Here is a 7548-nt window from a genome sequence, read left to right on the forward strand (position 1 = left end):
CTTTCTTAAATTTTATTTGTAGGTTCCCCTTGGTCCTTAGCTGTGCAGCAGTGCCTGAAATGGACGGTTTCCCGCTCGCCAATGGCGATTAAAGTCTTGCTCGGACGACCAAAAGTTGTCAAAAGTGAGGTATTCACTGGCCAAACAACAATAGTTTGGGTGACTGTTGAAAAATTTATGAATAAAAGAAATTATAATTCCTTCCACATTAACTCGGGGCAGTACATATTTCAGTTGTCATTTCCTCGATTTGAATCAAACTGTCCGTGACTTAGAAAATGTGATTATTATTTTTTTTTAACCCCTCGTTGTGCATGTTATATTTGGAGACTGATCATAAAAACAAAATGGCTAAAGGAAGAACTAAACAGATCTTTCTCATATTACAATGATCGATTCTATTTCTTTCCCATTAAGTACTGTACTAGTAAATATTTGAAATGACAAACTCACTTTGAAGGTTGGCTTTCATACACATCAGTATTAAGTTTAGATCAAAAGTTACCTCATGGTGCATTTACTGTTAACATGACTCGATCAAACAGATTAAAGGAAAGAAGAGAAAAGATCGAGCTGACAAAGAACTAATGAAGATGGTACAATGGTGGGCGCCAAGATCCCTCTGGGATCTCTTGTATAAAACTGAACGAGTCTGATAACTCGCAGGAATGGATGTACACATCATAATCAATTGTACTGATAACTACATGTATGAAGTTAGTGACCTTCTTGAGAGCGACATTTTCTTTTTTTAATATATTATATAATTTTTACCATTCATGTGTAACTCAATTGATAGGTCCTTTTGTACAGGAAATGGATATAAGGTTAAGGAAATGAAGAAAAGTATTTAGTTGTTTGCATTGCATGTGAATTTTTCATCAGAAGCCTTAGTTTGGAGGTTCAATTTCTCTATAAAGCAAAGAAAAACGCATCCAAACCTACATGAATGTTATTTTATTGTTTGTTATCGACTAACGCTTCCTTTGTCATTACACATAGTAGTATGGTGAACTTTGGTACCAGTGACTCATAGTAACCAAACCAATAGCCAATGTACGCATATAAGTATGGTGAACTTTGGTACCAGTGACTCATAGTAACCAAACCAATAGCCAATGTACGCATATAAGTGTGGTGAACTTTGGTATCAGTGACTCATAGTAACCAAACCAATAGCCAATGTACACATATAAGTATGTTGAACTTTGGTATCAGTGACTCATAGTAACCAAACCAATAGCCAATGTACGCATATAAGTGTGGTGAACTTTGGTATCAGTGACGCATAGTAACCAAACCAATAGCCAATGTACACATATTAGTTTGGTGAACTTTGGTACCAGTGACTCATAGTAACCAAAGCAACAGCCAATGTTCCCATATTAGTATGGTGAACTTTGGTACCAGTGACTCATAGTAACCAAAGCAACAGCCAATGTTCACATATTAGTATGGTGAACTTTGGTACCAGTGACTCATAGTAACCAAACCAACAGCCAATGTACACATATTAGTATGGTGAACTTTGGTACCAGTGACTCATAGTAACCAAACCAATAGCCAATGTACACATATTAGTATGGTGAACTTTGGTACCAGTGACTCATAGTAACCAAACCAATAGCCAATGTACACATATTAGTATGGTGAACTTTGGTACCAGTGACTCATAGTAACCAAACCAATAGCCAATGTACACATATTAGTATGGTGAACTTTGGTACCAGTGACTCATAGTAACCAAACCAATAGCCAATGTACACATATTAGTATGGTGAACTTTGGTACCAGTGACTCATAGTAACCAAACCAATAGCCAATGTACACATATTAGTATGGTGAACTTTGGTACCAGTGACTCATAGTAACCAAACCAATAGCCAATGTACACATATTAGTATGGTGAACTTTGGTACCAGTGACTCATAGTAACCAAACCAATAGCCAATGTACACATATTAGTATGGTGAACTTTGGTACCAGTGACTCATAGTAACCAAACCAATAGCCAATGTACACATATTAGTATGGTGAACTTTGGTACCAGTGACTCATAGTAACCAAACCAATAGCCAATGTACACATATTAGTATGGTGAACTTTGGTACCAGTGACTCATAGTAACCAAACCAATAGCCAATGTACACATATTAGTATGGTGAACTTTGGTACCAGTGACTCATAGTAACCAAACCAATAGCCAATGTACACATATTAGTATGGTGAACTTTGGTACCAGTGACTCATAGTAACCAAACCAATAGCCAATGTACACATATTAGTATGGTGAACTTTGGTACCAGTGACTCATAGTAACCAAACCAATAGCCAATGTACACATATTAGTATGGTGAACTTTGGTACCAGTGACTCATAGTAACCAAACCAATAGCCAATGTACACATATTAGTATGGTGAACTTTGGTACCAGTGACTCATAGTAACCAAACCAATAGCCAATGTACACATATTAGTATGGTGAACTTTGGTACCAGTGACTCATAGTAACCAAACCAATAGCCAATGTACACATATTAGTATGGTGAACTTTGGTACCAGTGACTCATAGTAACCAAACCAATAGCCAATGTACACATATTAGTATGGTGAACTTTGGTACCAGTGACTCATAGTAACCAAACCAATAGCCAATGTACACATATTAGTATGGTGAACTTTGGTACCAGTGACTCATAGTAACCAAACCAATAGCCAATGTACACATATTAGTATGGTGAACTTTGGTACCAGTGACTCATAGTAACCAAACCAATAGCCAATGTACACATATTAGTATGGTGAACTTTGGTACCAGTGACTCATAGTAACCAAACCAATAGCCAATGTACACATATTAGTATGGTGAACTTTGGTACCAGTGACTCATAGTAACCAAACCAATAGCCAATGTACACATATTAGTATGGTGAACTTTGGTACCAGTGACTCATAGTAACCAAACCAATAGCCAATGTACACATATTAGTATGGTGAACTTTGGTACCAGTGACTCATAGTAACCAAACCAATAGCCAATGTACACATATTAGTATGGTGAACTTTGGTACCAGTGACTCATAGTAACCAAACCAATAGCCAATGTACACATATTAGTATGGTGAACTTTGGTACCAGTGACTCATAGTAACCAAACCAACAGCCAATGTACACATAGTAGTATGGTGAACTTTGGTACCAGTGACTCATAGTAACCAAACCAACAGCCAATGTACACATATTATGAGATTGTATAAGATATGTTTTTTTAAAGATTCAACAATGTCTTATTACTAGTATAATACTATTTACACATGCTTTAAAATGTGTCCTTCCAACTCATGATAAACAATAAACACATGCAAGATTGTGTAAGCCAAAGCAAAATTGGAGGCTCGTTGTGTGCCACCTTGTTGATGAGACAAGAAGTACTAGTTCAATTCTTTGATGTACATCAAAAGAATCTTGCGGTCACGTAACGGTAAAAATTGGCAGGCTTTGAAGTCGGGCGTCTCTCCTTTGTAATCTTCAAATGACAAGTATCTACCTTGCGATTGGTCAGTTTATTTTACCTGAGACCAATCAAACGGCTATCTTCGTGCCTTCAATTTTGCTAAAGAGCGAAAGTGAGCGTAACCCCTGGATATCGAGGATTCCGCATTGGTAGCTATATATTATAGGGAAATTGGGACATAACATGGAAACTCATTTTCTTGGTGCCTTTCCCACCAAAACAGATTTATATGTAGTTCTTCTTGCAACTTTGTTTATTGTACTCCTTTGATAAACCGTTATGGTACTCAGCCGGTTTTAAATTAAAAAATAAAATACCAAGTGAGCTATAAATTAGGGCCCCTGGGCCTCTTGTTTTTACCTGAGACCAATCAAACAGCTATCTTCGTGCCTTCAAATTTGCTACGACATATTCCAGGGGTGAAGAGAGCGAAAGTGAGCGTAACCCCTGGATATCGAGGGAGCCCCAATGGCAGCTATATATTATAGGGGATACAACGATTACGCTGCAGTCCCTGTGATAGCTATATACTAAAGGGAGACAATGATTATTCTACAGTCCGACAATGATTATTCTACAGTCCCAGTGGTAGTTATATACTATAGAGGAGACAATGATCATGTTACAGTCCCCTGTGGTAGATATATATACTACAGAGGAGACAAGGATCATGTTACATTCCCCTGTGGTAGCTATATACTATATAGGAGACAATGATCATGTTACAGTTCCCTGTGGTAGTTATATACTATGGAGGAGACAATTATCATGTTACAGTCCCCTGTGGTAGTTATATATTATAGAGGAGACAATGATCATGTTTCAGTCCCCTGTGGTAGATATATACTATAGAGGAGACAATGATCATGTTTCAGTCCCCTGTGGTAGTTATATATTATAGAGGAGACAATGATCATGTTTCAGTCCCCTGTGGTAGATATATATCCTATAGAGGAGACAAGGATCATGTGACAGTCCCCTGTGGTAGATATATACTATACAGGAGACAAAGATCATGTTACAGTCCCCTGTGGTAGCTCTATACTATAGAGGAGACAAGGATTATGTTACAGTCCCCTGTGGTAGATATAGATACTAGAGAGGAGACAAGGATCATGTTACAGTCCCCTGTGGTAGATATATATACTATAGAGGAGACAAGGATCATGTTACAGTCCTGCTATATCTGAACAGTAATCAGTACTTGTAGCGATAATTGCAGGGATTAGTAGAGGTACTCTTGGGAGGGATTAACTGTTACCGGTCTATCTGATAGAGAATAAAACCTACCATCTTACTCACCTGGAGATAAACTTAAATTTATCAAATTTTGATGTTTTACTTCACCATTTAAAACATAGTGAAAATGCAATTGTTCTAAATGCGCTGAAATGTTTCTCTTTAAATCGATTGATAGTAAAAACATGGTTGTAATATGATGATTAATGTTAAAAAAGTGTACACCTGCATTGATCGATTTGATTTGATATAGAAACTGTACGTTTTCCCCGTGTAATTATTTTAGTTCCAAATACAGAAGTGATCAATTATGTGCTAATGTGTAATCAAAGCTCCCCTAACCCCTGTTTGGTCTTTAATGTAGTTTGGTTGGGTTTAATTTTGTTTAACGTCCTATTAACAGCTAAGGTCATTTAAGGGAGTTCCTCCATGTGTGTAGTGTATGCGTGCTTGCGTGTTTGTATGCAGGAGACATGGTATGTTGGAGTGATTTCCTCCGTGTGATAGCGCGGATATGATGCCGACTTTATAGTGCCATCTCACTGAAATACCATGTCGAAGGCACCCAGCCCAGCATTCTGCCCAGTCACATAATACTGACAACGCGTGAACCAGTTGTTGCCATTCTCCTAAATGCTGAACGTTAAGCAGGGAATAATAACTACCATTTTTAAGGACTTTGGTATGTCCCGGCCTAGGGACAGAACCCATTACCTTCCTCACCTGGGCGAAGGCTCAACATAAAAGCCAAAAGTGAGGTGGTGCCAAGCAAGGCACTAGGAAATAAAAGGTTGTTAGAAGTAGAAAGAAAGGCAAAGATCCCAAATATTGCAAACGGTGCATCAAATTTATTTTGGTCGCTTTTGTGTCCCCAAATAGAAGACACCAAAGCAAATCCCCAATTCTTCAGGGGGTTCCCGCATTAGTCGCCTCCTGTAAGAGCAGGTGTATGATTTTCCCGACTCGCTGTCTAGACTCTAACACGCTGAAAACATCAGTAAAGTCAGCTGTCAAATATCATAGACATTTGCCCAACTGCACTCTAATAATGCAGGCAGACAGAGGGATGGGTAATACTCAGGTTTATGTTCAAAACAAATTTAGTCTTTACTTTTTAGCTCACCTGCCCGAAGGGCAAGTGAGCTTATGCCATGGCGCAGCGTCCGCCGTCCGTCCGTCAATTTTTCCTTTAAAAGACTACTAGTCCTGAACGGCTAAGTAGATTTTCGCTAAATTTGGTCTGGAGCATCCTTAACCTGTACAATCCATCTTCTACAATTTATCATAGGGATTAAGAGATTTTATCCGAATTGAGTCTGGAGCATCCTTAGGCCAATGGGACTCAATTTTGTATAAATGTTGGGTCTGCCCCCCCTGGGGGCCGAGAGGCGGGGCCCAATAGGGGAAATATTACAAATTCTTTAAAATCCTTCTTATTCTGTAGGAATGAAAGGATTTGGTTCATATTTGGTCTGAAGCATTCTTGGATGAAGGGAAACCAATTTTGTATAAACCGTAGGTCTGGCCCCCTAGGGGCCTGAGGGGCGGGGATCAATAGGGAAACATAGCAAATTATTCTTTAAAATCCTTCTTATTCTGTAGGAATGAAAGGATTTGGTCCATATTTAGCGTGGAGCATCCTTGGGTAAAGGGGAACAAATTTTGTATAAACCGTAGGTCTGGCCCCCCAGGGGCCTGAGGGGCGGGGACCAATAGGGAAACATAGCAAATTATTCTTTAAAATCCTTCTTATTCTGTAGGAATGAAAGGATTTGGTCCATAATTGGTGTGGAGCATCCTTGGGTAAAGGGGAACAGATTTTGTATAAACGGTGGGTGTGCCCCCACCCCCCACCCCTGGGACCTGAGGGGCGGGGCCCAATAGTGGAAATAGAGGTAAAACCTTTAAAATTCTTCTTCTACCATTGGGTTTAAAGGATTTTATCCTTATTTAGTCTGGAGCATCCCTGGCCATGGGGACTCAAATGTGTATGAGCAGTAGGTATGGTCTCCAAGTGAGCAGAAGGGCGGGGCCCAATAGAGGTAAACCTTTAAAATTCTTCTTCGACCACATAGGGATGAAGGGATTTCTTCCCTATTTGCTCTGGAGCATCCTTGGGCCAAGGGGACTCAATTTTGTATAAGCAGTGGATGTGGTCTCCCAGGGGGCAAAAGCGCGGGGTCAAATAGGAGAAATAGAGGTAAAACCTGTAAAATCCTTATTCGACCATCGGGATTAAGAGATTTTATCCTTATTTACGGTAGGGGCTCTGTTTGAAACCATGGTTTAACGTACATTGTAAACGATTATATAGAGAGTATAAAAACGCCCTTTACACGTTTAATAATTGTAAAAACGATGAAAATCGTATTAGTCTTACTAATAAGAAAAAAATGTATAAAAAGTTGGAATATAAACTTAAAAAAGAATACAAATGCCATCAAGGTAACATGTTAAACTATATGAGAAAACATAATCCTAGGGCATTCTATAAACACTTTAAAAATCGAAAAAAGAATGTAAAAAGTGAACTGAATGCAACCGATTTTTTCGATCATTTCCAAAAGTTAGCTATATCCAGCCCAACCAATAACGATGACGTTAACGATTTTTTGCTTGAACATGACACTAACGGTCCAAATGTTACATTTGAAGAGTTAGACGTTAATATAACAGAGTCTGAGATATTGTGTGCAATAAAGAAATTAAATACAAATAAGGCATGTGGTCCTGATGGCATTTTAAACGAATACATGATTAAATTTAAGACTGTTTTATTGCCATGCTTAGTTATT

The sequence above is a fragment of the Mizuhopecten yessoensis genome, unplaced genomic scaffold (assembly GCF_002113885.1).
Source record: "Mizuhopecten yessoensis strain PY_sf001 unplaced genomic scaffold, ASM211388v2 scaffold6779, whole genome shotgun sequence".
Classification (NCBI taxonomy): domain Eukaryota; kingdom Metazoa; phylum Mollusca; class Bivalvia; order Pectinida; family Pectinidae; genus Mizuhopecten; species Mizuhopecten yessoensis.